Here is a 20,365-nt window from a genome sequence, read left to right as displayed (position 1 = left end):
GTCCTTACCCTCCATCACACACCATAGGAGGGTGATCATGGCAGCTGAAATCTCTGTCTCATGAGTACTCGGCATCACATAATTGCTCAAGATCTGATGCCATAACCGAGCCTCATCATTTAGGTACACCCGCTTGATACCCTTGGGCAGGGTGGTGTCCTGACCCATCTCCTAAGGAACAGTCGGGTCTAGAGCTATCCTGTCCTTGACAGCGTCCCAGTCAAACCTCAAGAAATGCATCTCCTCCTCAGCCTGTTTGTAACCATCTGGCTGGTCGGACTTAGGTGGGAGCTGTAGAATGTTCTCGATGGCCTCCTCAGTGACCAATATCTGCTTCCCTCTCAGGTTCACTGCATCTAGGGTAGTGAGCTAGTAGTTGCAGTAGAATTCCCTAACCCAAGATGCATTGACCTCTGTCAGTGCCCTTTCCAGAAAGAACCAGCCTCTTTGCTTGATTTGCTAAGTGGTGTACTACTGGAGTGCTTCTGGAATTTTCAGAGTTCTTTCCAGGTATAGATTTCTAGAGTCTGCAAACACCGGATACTTCAGCTCACAGTACCGGTTTGCAAATTTGATAGAATCGTTTGCAGGGAGCAGCTGGTCAGCCTTTTCCTGCTGTGTAAAGTTCTTCTCCCGCCATGAGGAATCATGCATTAGGTCAATGATGGACTGGGAGGAATCGCCTCTTTTGCACTTGCCAGTAACCTTGCCTTTTCCCTTTCTCTGTGAGGTAGACATCCTGAAAGATGGAAAAGAAGAATATGGATAAAAATAGGAAAGCAGATAGGCAAATAAACAAAGGAAACTCAAAGCAGCAAAGGAGAATAAGAATGAGGTAAATGAGTTAGGAAATGTGCATTAAGGATTGTATAGCAGTTGAAAAATTTGAAAGGAATAATGTACAATCCAAAATCTATCAGAATTCAAGTTAAATAGAAAAATTGTCATTATGCCATGGTTAGAAAGTTAGAGGAAATTGAAAAGTCAGAAAAGAGATTTTAAAAAGTTAGTATGGGTATAATTTGAAAAAAGAAGTTAGTAAATTAAAAGTAGTGGGTCAATAAGATGTGAGTAAAGTGAGTGGCATAAAGAAAATATTCCATGTAACAAGGATTCACATGTAGGAAAAGAAGTAACTCATAGCCAAATAAGGAAGACAATTAGATGCTGATTCAAAGGGACATAAAGAAGAATTGGAATCAGAACATCACAGAAGCAATTTATAAACCAGGAAATCAAAGAGGATAAGAAAGCACGCCCTGGCATTCATGAAATGGTTTGGGTAAAGAAGAGCAAAACAGAGTTCAAAATGCCAAACCAAAACATGAATGAAAATAATTTATAGAAAGTTGGGCAGCATTCCGGCTAAATATGGATTATCCCGGAAAATAAATAGCAATTAAAACAGTGCATATGAATTAAAAGGCAAGCTGCAGGTATGGACATATAAGATAAACATGAAAGTTCAGAGTAAAAAGCAGCAAATGCAGGAAATCACAGCATATGAACAAGGTCACAGCAACAGCAGAATAGCAGATTTGATAAAACAGAAACATGAACAGTGCAAGTAAACAGACCTAAATCCACTAACCACATCCTAGGCTACCTAACAACCTAATATCCACTACAACATGCATATCTAACTAGCCTAAACATGAACAAAAATAGAAAAATTAACAAAAGCTACGAATGGAGAAAAGGGTGCGTGTTGCGGAACCTGGTAGGCTAAGAAGGAGATTGGGGTAGAGAATGGCTGGGTGGTGGCAGCGGTGGCATCCGGTGTGGTGGCTGGCAGTGGTGGGCACGGCGGCAGGAACGATGGTGGCATGGAGGGCAATGGTGGCTGGTGATGGTGGAGAACAGAGGAGGGAGAGAGGGGGAGAAGGTGGGGGGGCGACTGCTAGGGTTCGCGTGGCTGGGGGGTTATACTATGAAATCCACGCGATCGCGTGGGGCACGCAGTCGCGTGGTATGGGTGAGAGAAGGGTAGACGCGATCGCGTGAGTTGCGCGATCGCATGAGAAGGGTAGGATAAGAGTGGACGCGATCGCGTCGCTGAAATTAGTGCTAAACGCATGATTCCAGCGCCGTTTCAGCACAACTCTCTGTCTCCTTCTGGGGTGATGTGCAATCCATGCAGCGCGATCGCGTTGCTCACGCGGTCGCGTGGGATTGGATATGTGCCTGTGACGCGATCGCATGGGGCATGCGATCGCGTGGGCCAATTTGTGCTAAACGCACAAGGGCAGCACGATGCCAGCCCAACTCTCTGGGCGTTGAGGTTATCCGCCGAATTCCAGGGCACGCGATCGCATGATTGATGCGGTCGCATCGCACGACACTTTTTTTTTTTGAAATAAAATGTAGAATGCAGTGATTAACATGAATGCTATGCATGATTCCAAGTTAATATTAAAACGAAAAAGGAAAAATGAAAGCAGTAAACAAGAAATAAATTGAAAAAGAAGCGACCATACCATGGTGGGTTGTCTCCCACCTAGCACTTTTAGTTAAAGTCCTTAAGTTGGACATTGGAAGAGCTTTCTGCTATGGTGGCTTATGCTTAAATTTGTCCAAAAATCTCCACCAGTGCTTGGAATGCCAATAGCCTCCGGGATCCCAAACTAGGCATGTAAAGCTTCTGAGCAGCTTCAAACAGAATATCAGGCTCCCGGAATGACAAATGCCAGGATAGAGTCCATGATTCCAAGCCTTGCTTTTAAATCCGCCTCCGTCTTGATCTACATGTTTCCCTTCAGACGGTTTAAAAAGTAGAATCTCACTATGGTAACCAAACATTCTCTGTGATCCATGCAATTGAGCATGATACCAATCCGTGTACTTCGAAGTGAAGCATGGAACCTTGTTGAACCTTGTGCACCGGCTCTGAGTATGAGCCATTTCCCTTTTTCTCTTAAAGCCGCAAAGAGCTCTAAGCTGGCCATCTGTTTCAAGCAAACCATATTCAAGTGGAAAAGTAAAGATAAGAGTTAAGGATTTTACCCACATGGAGTCTGTGTTGGGTGGTAATGGCCTTGGGATGGGTGTTACTAGTGGCTCTGCAAGCTTTACTCCTTTGTGGTCTTCAGTGAATTCCTCCACCTCTTTGCAAATTTCTTCAACTTCACCCATGTCTTGATCAAAGTCATTGATATCTTCCTCGTCACTTGAGTCGTAAATAAGAGGTTGAGAAAAGTCGACCTCTGCATCATTTTCGTATTCACTTGGGGAAGATTCTTCTGTCTCAAAGAATTCACTTGCAGATGCAAGTTAATCACTGAGAGAATAGGACTCGTGATCATCATCATCAAGGAAACCTGCGTCCTGGGTTATGCCATCCAGTTCTTCATAAGATATTTGCATTGGAGGCGGTGCAAAATCCTCCTCGGCGTCAATTGTAACATCCTTGACGGAGTTTTCCACGACAACCGACTCTTCCTCTTTTGCAATGACAGCTTTCTCTACTTGTTCTAATACGAAGCTATGCTCTATGCTGTTCACTATAGCTTCCAGCGTCTCCTTTGTACTGCTTTCTTCATTGAATTCTCTGCATAAAGCCATGGGGGTCTGTTGAGGGGCTGAGCGTCCGGAAGACAATTGTTTTAGCCTCTCCACCATTGCTTGCTCCAGTTGATGAAGGACTGTAGTACATTGTTTTAGTGATTCTTTGAGGCTACCCTATGATTCTGAATTTGATGGATATGGGTACTGTGTATGGGGAGAGGTGGTTCTTGGGGGTAATTGGATTGGCATTGGGGCGGATAAGAATCGTATGGTGGCGAATGGCGAAAAGAAGCTTGTGAGTGTGGTGGTTCGAGGTCATGTTGAGAGGATGGTCTATAGGCACGTGGTGGGGCTTGTTGGTAGTTACATGGTTGTCCACCATATCTTTCAGCTGGATATGCATTGTAGAATGGTCGTTGTCCATGATATCTTGGAGGGTATTGTGGCCTAAAGGGTTGATTAGATCCCCTTGACAACATCCATCCTTGATTGGTCTGACCTTGATGCATATTCCTTCTGTAGTTTCTATTTCCTTCAACAAAGTTAGAACCAAACTCAAAGCGAGAGGGGTGAGAGTTCATAGTATCAAATAAAGATAAAAAGGAAAAATAAAAATAAATAAGCAAGCAAAAAAAAAGAAAAATATTTACAATAACCAATAATAAGGCACACGTTTGCAATTCCCCGGCAACGGCGCCATTTTGACGTCGGGATTTTTGCCAGTAAAGAATTTCATAAAAACAGTCGCGTTGTAGATATAGTCTCTATACCGACAGAAATCCCTTCGTACAAACGTTTTGGTTGTCACAAGTAACAAACCCCTAAATAAATTGTTAACCGAGTATTTAAACCTCGGGTCGTCTTCTCAAGGAATTGCAGGGAGGTATGTTCTTATTATTGGTTATAAAAAGGTAAAATTGGGGTTTTGAGAGTGAAGAATAAATATGGCAAATAAATTAAATGGCAATTAAAATAAATAAATACTGTAAAGCAACTTTTGCCAAGATGAGAGAAATTAGAAGTCCAACTTAGTTATCCCTCTCAACAATAATGAAAGTTGTATCTTAATTCCACTTTGTTAACCTTTGAAGCAAGGTAAGTCAAGGGACTAATTAGTTTGACCTTCGAATCCTATTTATTTCCTAAGAAAAAGTTGGGATAATTGAAGTTCAGTTTAATTAGCAAGATAATGATTATCAATTACGCTGAGTTAGATAACTGTTGAGTTACTGATTTCTTAACCAAGACCAAAAGGGGAAAAAGTAAATTGCTGGAATAAAATATCTTCAGATTGGAAGCAATGGTAACGTAAATAAAAGCAAGCAATCATAAACTGAAAATACCTCAATTATCATTAATTCAAACAATAATCTGTGACATGGAAGAATTCATAAACTAAATTATAAAAGTAAATAATTAACTTAAATGCTGGAATAACTAAATAAAGTGAAAAGTAATCTTAAAACAAAGGAATATAAAACCTGGATCGAGAGTCACTCTTAAAAACAAAGAGAAGTCCTAAATCCTAAGAGAGAGAGGAGAGAACCTCCCTCAAAACTAAATCTAAATCATGAAAAGTGAATTATGAAAAGCCTCTCCATGAATGGATGCATTCCCCCACTTTATAGCCTCTAATCTATGCTGTCTGTACTTGGATCTGGGCCAAAAAGGGCTTCAGAAATCACTGGGGCATATTTTGTAAATTCTGATTCGTGGCCTCTATCACGCGTCGGCGTAGGTCACGCGGTCGCGTCAGTCACGCTTCTGCGTCGTATGCATTCTGCTTAAGGCGCGCGATCGCGTCAGTCATGCGGCCGCGTCGCTGCATATTCGCTTCTGGCACGCGATCGCGTCGTCCATGCGGTCGCGTGGATACCAGTTTCCTTAAAGCTCCGTTTTGCCTTCTCCTTCCATTTTGTATGTTTCCTTTTTCATCCTTTAAGTCATTCTGCCTTACAAATTCTGAAACTACTCAACACACTAATCACGGCATCGAATGGAAATAAAGGTAATTAAAATAATTAATTTTAAAGCCTAGGAAACATGTTTTTCGCATACATCACGTAATAAGGAAGGGAAAGTAAAACCATGCAATTAATGTGAATAAGTAGGTGAAGGATTGTATAAATCACTAAAATTAAGCACAAAAGAACTCATGAAATATGGGTTTATCAACGACCCGAGGTTTAAATACTCGGTTATCAATTTTAAAGGGGTTTGTTACTTGTGACAACCAAAACATTTGTATGAAAGGACTTTTGTTGGTTTAGAAGCTATACTTGCAACGGGAATTTATTCTGAGTTCTAGACCACACAAAAGTTCTCTCATCAGGCATTTTTTACGCCTCATTGGTGCAGGGATGTAAATCCTTGACACCTCAGGATCTGTGGACCCCACAGGATCATCTCAGGATCTGTGGACCCCACAGGATCATCTCAGGATCTGTGGACCCCACAGGATCCCTACCTACCTCAACTCACTTCCTCTCTCTCTTTTTCACACAACCCAATAAACACACTTCCCCAAAAACCCCACCTACCTTCAAATTTCAAAATCTCTTTCCCACCCAAACCCACCCTTAATAGCCGAACCTACTCCCTCTCCCTTCACTATATAAACCCCTATATCCTTCTTCATTTTTACAAACCACAACCATCTCCTCTTCAGCTTGGCCGAAACCACATACTCTCCCTTTCCTCCATATTTTATTCTTCTTCTTTTTCTTCTTTCTTCTCTTTTTTGAGGGCGAGCAATATTCTAAGTTTGGTGTGGTAAAAGCATAGCTTTTTGTTTTTCCATAACCATTGATGGCACCTAAGGCCGGAGAACCCTCTAGAAAAAGTAAAAGGAAGACAAAAGCTTCCACCTCCAAGTCATGGGAGATGGAGAGATTCATCTCCAAAGCCCATCAAGACCACTTCTATGATGTTGTGGCCAAGAAGAAGGTGATCTCCGAGGTCCCTTTCAAACTCAAGAAAAATGAGTATCCGGAGATCCGACACGAGATCCAAAGTAGAGGTTGGGAAGTTCTGACCAACCCTATTCAACAAGTCAGAATCTTAATGGTTCAAGAGTTCTATGCCAATTCATGGATCACTAGGAACCATGATCAAAGTGTGAACCCGAATCCAAAGAATTATCTTACAATCATTCAGGGGAATTACTTAGATTTAAGTCCGGAAAATGTGAGGTTGGCGTTCAACTTGCCCATGATGCAAGGAGGTGCACGCCCCTACACTAGAAGGGTCAACTTTGATCAAAGGTTTGGCCAAGTACTTATGGACATATGTGTAGAAGGAGCTCAATGGAAAAGAGACTCCAAAGGCAAGCCGGTTCAATTAAGAAGACTGGACCTCAAGCCTGTGGCTAGAGGATGGTTGGAGTTCATCCAACGCTCCATCATCTCTATTAGCAACCGATTCGATGTTACAGTGGATCGGGCCATCATGATTCATAGCATCATGAATGGAGAGGAAGTAGAAGTTCATGAAGTCATCTCCCTTGAATTCTACAAAATAGCCGAAAAGTCCTCCACCATGGCAAGGCTAGCTTTTCCTCATCTTATTTGCCATCTATGCTACTCAGCTGGAGTTATCATAGAAGGAGACACCCTCATTGAAGAGGACAAGCCCATCACTAAGAAGAGGATGGAGCAAACAAGAAAGCCCACTTATGGACCCCAAGAGACGCATGAGGAAGCTCATCACCAAGAAATCCCGGAGATGCCTCAAGGGATGCACTTTCCTCCCAACAATTATTGGGAACAACTCAACATTTCTCTAGAAGATTTGAGTTACAATATGGATCAATTAAGGGTGGAATATCAAGAACACTCTATCATTCTCCATGAAATTAGAGAAGATCAAAGAGAAACGAGGGAGGAGAAACAAAGGCAAGGAAGAGACATAGAAGAGCTCAATGACATCATTGGTTCTTCAGGAAGAAAGCGCCACCATCACTAAGGTTGACTCATTCCTTGTTCTTATTTCTCTGTTCTTTTTCGGTTTTTTATGCTATATGTTCGTTTATGTTTTGTGTCTCTACTTCATGATCATTTGTATGTATTAACTATGTCTTAAGACTATAAATAATTCCATGAATCCTTCACCTCTCTTAAATGAAAAATGTTTTAATACAAAAGAACAAGAAGTACATAAGTTTCGAATTTATCCTTGAATTTACTTTAATTATATTGATGTGGTGACAATACTTTTTGTTTTCTGAATGAATGCTTGAACAGTGCATATTTTTGATCTTGTTGTTTATGAATGTTAAAATTGTTGGCTCTTGAAAGAATGATGAACAAAGAGAAATGTTACTGATAATCTGAAAAAACATAAATTTGATTCTTGAAGCAAGAAAAAGCAGTGAAAAAGCAAAAGCTTGCGAAAAAAAATTTTTGCGAAAAAAATAGAAAGAAAAAGAAAAAGCAAGCAGAAAAAGCCAATAGCCCTTAAAACCAAAAGGCAAGGGTAAAAAGGATCCAAGGCTTTGAGCATCAATGGATAGGAGGGCCCAAGGAAATAAAATCCAGGCCTAAGCGGCTAAATCAAGTTGTCCCTAACCATGTGCTTGTGGCATGCAGGTCTAAGTGAAAAGCTTGAGACTGAGTGGTTAAAGTCGTGATCCAAAGTAAAAAGAGTGTGCTTAAGAACCCTGGACACCTCTAACTGAGGACTTTAGCAAAGCTGAGTCACAATCTGTGGCATTTATGTATCTGGTGGTAATACTGGAAACAAAGTGCTTAGGGCCACGGCCAAGACTCATAAAAGTAGCTGTGTTCAAGAATCAACAAACTTAACTAGGAGAATCAATAACACTATCTGAAATTCTAAGTTCCTAAAGATGCCAATCATTCTAAACTTCAAAGGATAAAGTGAGATGCCAAAACTGTCCAGAAGCAAAAAGCTACAAGTCCCGCTCATCTAGTTAGGACTAATATTCATTGATATTTTGAGATTTATAGTATATTCTCTTCTTTTTATCCTAATTGATTTTCAGTTGCTTGGGGACAAGCAACAATTTAGGTTTGCTATTGTGATGAGCGGATAATTTATACGCTTTTTGGCATTGTTTTTAGATAGTTTTTAGTAGGATCTAGTTACTTTTAGGGATGTTTTCATTAGTTTTTATGCTAAATTCACATTTCTAGACTTTACTATGAGTTTGTGTGTTTTTCTGTGATTTCAGGTAATTTCTAGCTGAAATTGAGGGACCTGAGCAAAACTCTCATAAAAGGCTGACAAAGGACTGCTGATGCTGTTGGATTCTGACCTCCCTACACTCGAAATGAATTTTCTGGAGCTACAAAACTCCAAATAGCGCGATCTTAACGGTGTTAAAAAGTAGACATCCATAGCTTTCCAGCAATATATAATAGTTCATACTTTATTCGAGATTAGATGACTCAAACTGGCGCTCAACGCCAGTTCCATGTTGCATTCTGGAGTTAAACTCCAGAAATACGTCACGAACCAGAGTTGAACGCCAAAAACACGTTACAACTTGGCGTTCAACTCCAAAAGAAGCCTTTGCACGTGTAAAGCTCAAGCTCAGCCCAAGCACACACCAAGTGGGTCCCGGAAGTGGATTTCTGCATCAATTACTTACTTCTGTAAGCCCTAGTAGCTAGTCTAGTATAAATAGGGCATTTTACTATTGTACTAGGTGTCTCTGACCATTTGGTCTTTCTCCCTATTTTTGTATTCGTATCACATTCATGGGGGCTGGCCATTCGGCCATGCCTGGACCATCACTTATGTATTTTCAACGGTGGAGTTTGTACACACCATAGATTAAGGGTGTGGAGCTCTGCTGTACCTCGAGTTTTAATGCAATTACTACTATTTTCTATTCAATTCAATTTATTCCTATTCTAAGATATTTGTTGCACTTCAACATGATGAATGTGATGATTTGTGACACTCATCATCATTCTCACCTATGAACGCGTAACTGACAACCATTTTCGTTCTACCTTAGTGGTATAAGCTAGAATTGATGGCGGCATTCATGAGAATCCGAAAAGTCTAAACCTTGTCTGTGGTATTCCGAGTAGGATTCAGGGATTGAATGACTGTGATGAGCTTCAAACTCGCGATTGTTGGGCGTGATGACAAGCGCAAAAGAATCAATAGATTCTATTCGACATGATCGAGAACCGACGGATGATTAGCGATGTTGTGACAGAGCATTTGGACCATTTTCACTGAGGGGATGGGATGTAGCCATTGACAACGGTAATGCCCTACATACAGCTTGCCATGGAAAGGAATAAGAAGGATTGGATGAAGGCAGTAGGAAAGCAGAGATTCAAAAGGAGCACAGCATCTTCATACGCCTATCTGAAATTCTCACAATTGAATTACATGAGTAACTCTATCTTTATTTTATGTTTAATTATTACTATTATTCAAAAACTCCACACTTATTTATTATTCGCCTAACTGAGATTTACAAGATGACCATAGCTTGCTTCGTACCAACAATTGCCGTGGGATCGACCCTTACTCACGTAAGGTTTATTACTTGGACGACCCAGTGCACTTGCTGGTTAGTTGTGCGAAGTTGTGAAGAAAGTGCTGAGTTATAAACGCGCATACCAAGTTGAATGCCATTATTAGAGATCACAATTTCGTGCACCATGTATCTACTGCATTTACTGTAAGTGAATTTGATTACATACCAAAATTGTTCAATGCTAAAACTGTGACTGAGTTCGATCTCTACCTTACACTCAAGGCACTAGTAACAACATATCACATTTTTTTGTATCATTTATACCCATCATATTATGGTACATTGGTTCAATGAGTAAACACTATACAGAATTGAAAAAAAATAATTCAAAAATATTTTTTTCTTCATGGAAGGGGTTGTGTTCACCACCTTCCTTGATTTGATTCAACTTTAGCACAGGTATTAAATCAGTTTCTGCCTAACCTCACCAAATGTTATTGATGCTTTACCAAGACAGCATCATCAACAGCCTCCCGCAACAATGCCCACTTTGCCTGTCTCCCTGTTGTAACTTTTTCAGGTGCCACTTTCTTATATGTCTTGCCAAATAATGAACTTGCAAATAATGTAGTGCTATTCATGCTGGGTAACTATGTATTTGTCAAACTGCAGCTATACCAGCAGCAATCAGTGGCATGGCGTAAGAGTTAGAAGCTGGGAACGAAATATTTTGGTATTTTTTCCTATTATCACTATAATTGGAAAGATGGCTTATCTATTGCATTTATTGTAAGTGAATTTGACTACATAATTAAATTGTTCAATGCCAAAAGTGTGACTAAGTTACATCTCTACCTTACACTCACGGCACAAGTAACAACATATCAAGCCACATTATTGTGTATCATTTATACCATTGTATTATGGTAGATTGGTTCAATGAGTAAATACTGTACAGTATTGAAAAATTTTTTTTTCTTCCACGAAGTGGAGTGTTCACCGCCTGGCTTGATTTGATTTGACTATAGCACAGGTATTACATCTACTTCTGCATAACCTCACCAGATGTCATTGATGCTTTGCCACCACAACATTATCAATAGCCTCTCGCGTCAATGCCCACTTTGCCCTTCTCCCTGTTTTAACATTTTCAGGTGCCACTATCTTATACAGCTGGTAAAATGATGAACTTACGAATAATGTTGTGCTATTCAAGGTGGGTAACCACGTATTCATCAAACTGCAGCCATACCAGTCACAATCAGTTGCATGGCGCAAGAGTCAGAAGCCAGGAATTAGATATTTTGGTCTTTTTTCCTATTGTCACTAGAATTAGGAAGGTGGCTTATCTACTAGATTTAGTGAAAGTTAATTTGATTACAAACCTAAATTGTCCAATGCTAAAAGTGTAACTAAGTTTCATCTCTACCTTATACTCATGGCACTAGTAACAACATATCAAGCCACATTATTATCTTTCATTTATACCCATCATATTATGGTACATTAGTTCAATGAGTAAACATCGTACAATATCGAAAAAATAAGTAAAAAATATTTTTTTCCCTTAGGCTAGGAGAGTGTTCACCGCCTGGCTTGATTTCTTTTGAATTCAGCACAGGTATTTGATAAACCCCATTTTTATGGTTTATCTTGTGTTGAATTTAGAGGGTTTTGTCAACTTTTCTCCTATGTATCCAATTTAATAGCATGCTTTTTGTTATTCTCCTTTAATTGTGCTTAAGAGTGAAAACATACTTTTTTAGGTCTTATAATAGCTAAATTTAATTCACCTTAATTCTGTTAGATGCCTTGATATGTTTGTTAAGTGATTTCATGTTTAGGAGGCAAAGATTAGATTGAGGGAATGAAGAAAAAGCATGTAGAAATGGAGAACTCATGAAGAAATGAAGGAATCGCAAAGCTATCAAGCCCGACCTCTTTGCGCTTAATCGATTATAACTTGAGCTACAGAGGTCCAAATGAGGCAGTTTCAGCTGCGTTAAAAAGCTAACATCCCTGGCTTCAAAATGATATAACATTTGCCATAGTTTCCGTGGGTCTTGGGATGCGTACATGCACTATACGCATACGCACCGATGTTGCACGTGACTCACTAAAGTGTCACTCGTGGCCAGCGATTTCTGAAAAATTTTGGGCCCAATCTAACTTATTTCTAATGCTATTTAACCCAATGATTGAAGAGGGATGAGACTTAGTTCACATTAGTTTAGTTTGGTTTAGTTTTGGAGGGAAAGTTAGTTTTTAGAGAGAGAAGCTCTCTCTTCTCTCTAGGATTAGGATTAGGTTTAGGTTTAGGTTAATCTCTTCTTAGATCTAGGTTTAATTCATGATTTGATTTACTTTTCCTTTACAATTTCTTGTTCCTCTACTCTTCCTCTCTCTAATTTTGTATTTCATTCTTGTAATTGTTACTTTGTTGTTGATGCACTCTTTCTTTTTCTATTTTCCTTTAATGCAATTTGAGGTAATTCATGTAGATCTTATTTTCTTTGATTATTGTTGTTAATTCTTTGCAATTAGTTGTTGTTAGATTTTGTTCTTGTTGTTGATTTTACTATTCTTATCTTTTATGCCTTCCAAGTGTTTGATGAAATACTTGGAAGGATGTGAGAGTATAATTTTAGTGCTCTTGGCTTGGAAAGGTAACTTAGGAACTCTTAAGTTACTAATGTCCAAGTAATTGATGATTGGAATCCATTGACTCTAGTTCTCACTAATTGAATTAGTGGAGAGTTAGGACATATGAACTAGGATTGACATAGCTCATTTGACTTTCCTTTACTACTAGTTAGAGGATGATTTAATGGGAGTGATCATTGCCAATTCTCAAGTTGTGGTTAGTGATTAGGATAGAGATCCTTGACCACCAACTCTTGGCAAGACCTTTTTAGCTATTAGTTTACTTCCTTGCCATTTATCTTTCATGTCTCTTATCAAAAACCCCAAACATAACTCACAACCAAAAATAAGGACACTTTATTGCAATTCCTAGGGAAAATGACCCAAGGTTTGAATACTTCGGTTTATAGATTTTAGGGGTTTGTACTTGTGACAAACTAATTTTTGTATGAAATGATTATTGTTGGTTTAGAAACTATACTTTACAGTGAGAATTCGTTAGTGAAATTCTAAACCATCAATTTTTCTCTCATCAAAATGGCGCCGTTGCCGGGGATTTGCAATGGTGTTGTGTTATTGGTTATTGTATATATGTGAATATTGTGAATAGCTTGATTTTTGGATTGCTTGTTAGCTTTGCTAGTTTTAGGACATTGTTTCATTGTTTTTCATTAGCTTTTGTTTTTATTTTCTCTTTCCATTATGAATTCTCACTTTGGCTATGAGTGTGATTACAACTATGCTGTAGGAAATGGGAATTATAGTGAAGATGTGTATCAAGGATGGGACAATCAAAGGTGGGAGGAACCACATGCATATGACCAATCATCTTGGCAACAACATTCACCAATGCACTATGAACAAGAGTCATTTCATGATGCATATCAATCCAATGGCTATATTGACTCTTATTGTGACTATCAAGATCCAATACCATATGCCTATGAGCTATATCCTTAACATAACCCTCAACCACACTCACAAGCCCCTTACCACCAAACACCTTCAAATGATTCTACTCATTATCCACCATACCAACCACCTTTTGAACCATATGAGCCATACATAGAACTGCCATCATTCCAACCTCAATATTTCCTAGAACCACCTTTTCCATACTTTGACCAAGATGAACCACCTCCAATGTGTGAAAATTTTTACCCTCAAGATGAGTTCTACCTTCCACCACAACCCTCCATGTAAGAATATCCATGTCCATCTTTCAATGAAGCAATGGATCGGCTTCAAGCAACCGTCCAGGAAAAGTTAGATGCATAGGACTCATACCATATGTCCAAGGATGATTCTGGAGGAGCAATCAAAGAGGATAGCATTAAGGCGATTGTAGAATCTCAATTTGAAAATAATAGGTTGGAGTGTATTGGGCAACAAGTAGAGCAAATAGAGAACATAGAACCATCACATCATCACTATGATGAACCACCTTCCTATTATGAACCCTTCCCCCAAAATGATGAATCCTTCCATCCACACCAACCTCCAATGGATGACATCCTTGGAGTTCTTGTTCAAGGGCAAGAAGTGATGAAAAGGGATGTGCAAAATTTCATGGCCGCCTTGGATGCGGTAACAAATCAATTAGCCTCCCAATGCTTGAACACTCGAGGAACTCCCATGGCTATATGGGGAGAATCTAATGAAGAGCATAGTATGAAGGAGAGATTGGACACTCCGGTGGGAAAAGAGGGAAGTTGCTTTGTGTTGGAACAATTAGAAGAAGCTACTATTGTTGAAGAAAAAAAGACGTGGTTGAGGACTTAGGAGATGTGGAACCGCCATTGGGACCTATAGTTGAAGAAAACCCCTCCAAGAAGAATGCAATTTATGCTAAGGAGGAATGTGCACATCCTCCAAGGCATATCCCTTATGAAGAATTGGATGGGATAGAGCAAGAATTGAGTTCCCTTGGCGATGAAGATCAAGCATCAAATCTTAGTGGTGAAGAATCCTTTGAGCTTGAAGAACCCTCTCCCAGTGGATTTGAAAGTGTTGTAGAGGTAAGCTTCTCTCATCCTCACAATTATGATTTGAGTAAGGGAAAAGGCTTAGATAAAATTATTGAACAAAGGATTACATTTGAAGAATCTTGTGAAGAGGTGGAAGTCCTTAGAAAAAGAAGGACGGGAGTTGATTACGCTTTGTTAAGATCCGTGGAAGCTTCTTCACCTAGGTTGTCATTTACTCCTTCATTTGAGTGGGTGAAATTCGTTTCTATTAGCTTTATTGTCCCACTTGAGTATGGTTTGCTTGAAACGGATGGTCAACTTAGGATGCTTTGTGGGATGAAGCGTAAAAGAAAGATGTTTCATGGTTGGCATTGCAAATCAAGGCTCATCATGGTTGATACTTCAAAGATTAGATGCAAAGGTTGGACTAATGCTCAACTAGATGGGTCAAGGAGGATTGTTGGCACTTCATTGAGAATTCATCTTGCTCGCCACCCAGATGGATTAATAATGATAAACTTCAAGACGGGTGTGAAAATAAGGTGTGGGATCCCGAATAGAAGAAGAGGATCGACTTTGGGAGCCCCAAGCTTGTGAAGAACTCCATCAAGACTTGGTGCAACTTATGAGAAATCTTGGGGCACAATGGAGAACCAAACATTGGTAGGAGTTCCAGGACGAGTACAAGCACAAGACACCTTAATGAGGAGCTCCCCATAAGTCCAACTTAAGGACAATAAACAAAAGTGCTAGGTGAGAGACACCCCACCATGATAAATTCTTTTCATTTTCTCTTTTGTACATATTGGTAAAACTAGTTTAATTTCATGTTTTGATTAGTTTGTTGAGTTTATTTGGTAGTTTAGCATCTTAAATAAGGTTTCATGGTGTTTTGGTAGCAGTTTGGAGGTTTTCAAGGCTTGGTTTGGTGCAAGAAATTTGAAAAATTTTGAAAAACAAAGCATCAACCCACGCATACGCATTATGCACGCGTACGCGTGACCCAAGCATTTTTGACCATCCACGCGCATGCGTGCATGGCATGTCTGCGTGGATGCAAAAATTCCATCCCCAGCCAAAAACCCAAGAGTTACGCCCGCACTGTGCAAACATTGTGCCTAAGGCACAAACTAACCCACACGTGCGCGCACCTGGCGCGTACGCGTCCATGATTCTGAATGCGCAATGCGCGCATGCGTGCATGGCGCGCGCGCGTCGATTGCACCACCTATATCCCTCACTACAACATTTTTGAGCTATTGCAATATATAGTACAGACAACACTTAAAAAATGTTGCCTATAATAATCAAAAACAACTTTTAAAATTTATTGCAAAAGAATAAGGTAATTGTAACTCTTTATTAACCAACATGTCATAAGCGTTCTCTTTGATCAATTAGAAAACATGTAAAAAGCGTTACTTTAGTAAATTAATCAAGCAACGCTTATGGTCTTCATATGTTACCCTTTACGAAGGATGCTTTTAATTTTTTATTAGACTTCTCATTATAATCGTTGCCTAAAATAATTCAATATTTTCTTTTAAAATTTTACGCTTCCCTCTAAATATTTTAGGCAGCATAGCATACATTCATCACCTGGTTCACTCTTGTTACTAAATCGTGATACTCTTCCTTCTTCTTCTCTGTTGTCCTTGTTATTGTTTTCTCTTTTTGCTGCTGCTGTTGTTACTGTGGTTTGAGGAGCGAAATTCGATCTCATATGCTTTGTTCATGTTGTGGCTCGCTTCGATTTACCTCATTTATTACCGAATTCAGTGATTTCTTCACCGCCGTTAGGGATCGAGCCTTCGAGTTTGTCCTGGAATGTTCTTTCAAGTGGATGTGCCAGCTCCATGGAGGCTTGCTCGGGCGGCGCGTGTGAGTTTCATGGTTGATTGCGGAGGCGCGTTGGTCTCCGATCTCTCCCAGACGAACGCCTGGACGGCGTTCAGAATCAAAATCATGAATAACCTAAATCCCTAACCCCAACCCTAACACAATTTCCCCAATTTCACAACACTGATGTGCGCATTCTGCGTTTCTCTCTGCTCTGCCGAGTTCTGCTCTACTCCGCCGTGTTGTTCTGCTCCGCTGTGTTCTTCTCCTCGCATCGAGTTCTGCTTTGCTCCACCATGTTCTTCTGCTCACGCCGAGGTTTGCTCTGCTCTGCTATATTCTTTTGCTCGCACCTTGTTCTTCGTTCTCTTGCGCTGATTTCTGCTCCACTCCTCCGTATTCTAAATTGGGAGAAGTAGCTACTTATGCAAAAATAGTGAGAAATGTGACCTTGTTTTTCTTTTCCTTAATGTTTCAGAAATTTCATGTAACTCAATTAGATTACAGTAAGGCCATCTGTAGATAAATGTGAGGTATGTTCCTTTCGTCTTAGAATATGTCATTTAATTTTAAGTTTAAGAAATTTGAGAATAAACTCTCAGTTGCTGCTATTTTACAGGCAGAGTTGTTAAGCAAGAAATATGAGGAGAAGTACAAACATTGTAGCGGAAATAACATCTAAATTGATTGTTGAAGAAGCTAAATTTCGTGATATACAGGTAATTAGAAATTTGCATTATTATTTGGCAAATAGTAAAAGGAATTTAGGGAAGAATGAATTGTTATTAGCGTTGCTTAATGGATGTAAAGGTAATTATAAAGGTAAGAAGAATGAGATTTTGCAGCGGGAAAGGAGAGAAGAAAAGGATTTTTCTGTGGTCTGAGGTTCTTCTTATGAGGATTTTGCTCCTACTTAATGGGTCTACTTAAAGAGCTTTTGTTTTTAGTAATTGACTGTGTGGGATTGGCTTGGTTTTTTCTAGTTTTGAAATTTTGCTGAAAATAAGCTTTCTTCAGCTGATTTTTGTCCTCCACCCTCGGAAGGTATGTTATGTATACACTCTTGTTTGCATATTCTTCCTTGTTCATCTCCCTTTCTATTCTCCACTGTTTTGGAGCTAGTTATTGTTGCGTACCAGTGTTAAGGGGGTGAAAATGCTATTCTCTTTTAGATCTTGATGGACTTTGGTTGTTGAGAATTTTGTGTATATAATCATATGATTACAGGAGAAAAGAGGGACTGCACGGGGATTCAGTTTAAGCCACCTGGGTGTTGGGTCCACTTCCATGGTTGAAGGTGGTCAAGTTAGCCATCTTCACATGCTTCTTGTTCTGCACTCTTCCTCTTAGTTGTCTTTTTTTGTCTTTACCTTTATTTCAGTCAATTCTTTTACTTTCACAATTAAACTTTATTAATACCTACAATTTTCCAGATCTTGATTCTCAATATCTATTTACTTTGGTATTCTTCAACTAAATGACTTTATCTATTACCTACAATTAAACTTAATGTCATTTCCAAAACAGTTTGTGAAAATAAGTTTTTGAATAAATAATAGATCTATAAACTATCTAAACAAAATTAACTTTATTTATTACTTTTCTTTTTGGGGTGTCAAGAAACAAAATTAACTTTTAATAACATCACTTTAGAAATAGTGAGGAATTGATGGGAATTGGGGATGGTATTTGTCGCCAAAAAAGATAGTGCAATTCTCAAAGTCTTAGAAGTCATTTATTAAAAAGAATTCTTAACAAAACATTATTGTTCTTTCATAGGCATGCGTCGGTTTGCTTAGGTTATGCAATAGCCGTTAACTAGGGAAGGTCATTTCGAAATAGTCTTGGAGAAAAGCATATGATTTTATAACATATGAATGATTTTGATGGACTTTCATATGGTTACTTGAGGGCCTTTGGTTACAGAAGAAAAGCGCGTTTTGGATTCAGAACTTTGGCATGCATGTGCTGGTCCCCTTGTTTCTTTACCAGTTGTTGGAAGCTGAGTTGTGTACTTTTCACAAGGTCACAGTGAACAGGTAAGATTGTGATGTTGGAAGTTATATGCCTAAGTTCTTTTAGTTTATGTCTAAATTCTAAACTATAAAATAATAATAAGAATGAGATGACTGAGTAATAATTATAATAGTTAGAAAATTGATCAAACTAGTTGAATGCTTTTGTAATTGGTATAAAAAATTTCATTGATCAAATGTTTTGTTCAACAGAAGCATGCAAATTGCTGAGGCTCTCCAAATGCAAATGGAGGTGCAGAAGAAACTTTATAAGCAAATTGAGGTAGGTATCTAAATTAAAATTGAAGCATAACAAGGATATGTTAAAGATCAATATGGATAATGATTTTTCAGGTGCAGAGACATTTGCAGCTTAAGATTGAAGCACAAGGGAAGTACTTGCAATCAGTACTACACAAGGCATAAGAAACACTTGCAGGAATGATCAACAATGGCAGCCCGGGATCTCCTCCGATTTCGGAACTGACAGAAACAAGAGGAGGGTTCAGTTGGAGCTGTGGGAAGAGGAAACAGAATAGAGGAACCATGTGTTCACTTGAAATTTAAAGTTCTTTGACATCTTCTGAAAGCTCAATGGATCAAAGGCCTAATAGTACTAACACTACTAATACTGCTTCACTTGAATTGTTGCCACTCTTCAAAGAATCTAAGGAACAAGAAGATGAATCTATTATTAGGAGAAAGAGGAGTTCAAGCTGCTTTGTTGATCAGCCATCAAAGATGAGCAGATCTAAATTATTATATAAAGCTGTGTTCTTCCAAGGATGCCGCTTCTCGTCATCATGGAAAAGGTTATCTAGGTTTTTGTATTTGGTTTTCGTGTTTGAGCAATATAGCGAAATTAGCTGAAATATTTAACCAGTAATACTATGGGTCTAACTTTCTAGGGTTTGCTTGCAACTTTCAAGCACCACACTCAGCTTCCCTCTCTGCTAAAGGACAATGTTTAACTTTTTAACAAGGAAAGATGTGAGAAAGATTCTCAAGCGTAAAGTCAGTGATGCTGGTGAAAAAGGTACTCCCTCCCTCCTTAAGAAATTTGGGAGTTGAGTTTCAAGTGGTTCACATTTCTTCTCTTTTTTAGCTGGGATTGCTTTTCAAGTTGTTTTTTTCTTGCATATTTTGTCATTTGGGGTTAAATGGTGTCTTGTGGTCTTTGATTAGTGATTGATGAAGGTTGCATTGCACAACAGAGCTTCTGGATGTTTCTGCTCATTGATTCTTGGTTGTTTAGGCATGCCATTGCACTTCTGAGCCGGTTTTGTTCAAATAATTGATTTGGTGGATTGCAATTTCGTTTCTGTGTAGATAGTTTGAGATTTAATGCATGCTTTGGTTTTTGAGACTTAATGCATGCTTTTATTTTAATTAATTCTGGGAGAGCTATTTTTTGCATATTTTTTAAATTTCAAGTCTTATTAGAACACTTATTAAACATATTAAATATTTAAATGTAGAAAATTTTAATGAAAAATGTTAACTAACTGTAAGCTTCTTTTTTTTATGTTTTCCACTATTTTAACCAATTTCTTTAAAGAACTATTTAGCTGAATTATTAAAAAATCAGCACATACAAAAATGGTTCATTCACTCTACCATGTACTATCAACAACCACTGGTTGTCTGATTCTGTTAATTCAATGCAAGTTTTTTTCACACACACACATGCATAGCAAGCTAGTGTTTAATGAATGAACAACAAATGAAATGAACAGATGTCTTTACTTTGATAGAAAGACAAGTTAACTATGAGGTGGATTGGTCAGTTTCCTTTATGTACTGCATTCTGAGTCTATGTTGAACCCTTTTCAGTATGTGTTTATATAGCTAGACAGAAATTGAGTCAGAAAATAAAGATAGAAGCTTGCAATCTGTTAACACAGATGAATATAATAGGAATAAGTAGCCTCCACATG

General features: G+C 38.8%; 1 long non-coding RNA gene across 2 annotated transcripts; it reads left to right on the top strand.

The window, feature by feature from the left end:
* Positions 1-16,163: 16,163 nt before the first annotated feature.
* LOC107470414 (uncharacterized) lies at positions 16,164-19,209 on the top strand. Of its 2 annotated transcripts, XR_008004142.1 has the most exons (7): positions 16,164-16,731; positions 16,892-16,946; positions 17,033-17,132; positions 17,641-17,710; positions 18,193-18,452; positions 18,642-18,711; positions 18,783-19,209. It is a non-coding gene; the product is annotated as an uncharacterized LOC107470414 (long non-coding RNA). The 2 variants fall into 2 exon arrangements; XR_008004141.1 differs by having other exon boundaries at positions 17,641-18,452.
* The last annotated feature ends 1,156 nt before the right edge of the window (positions 19,210-20,365 follow it).

Source organism: Arachis duranensis, chromosome 10, assembly GCF_000817695.3.
Source record: "Arachis duranensis cultivar V14167 chromosome 10, aradu.V14167.gnm2.J7QH, whole genome shotgun sequence".
Classification (NCBI taxonomy): Eukaryota; Viridiplantae; Streptophyta; class Magnoliopsida; order Fabales; family Fabaceae; genus Arachis; species Arachis duranensis.
This window is presented reverse-complemented; position numbering and strand designations above follow the sequence as displayed.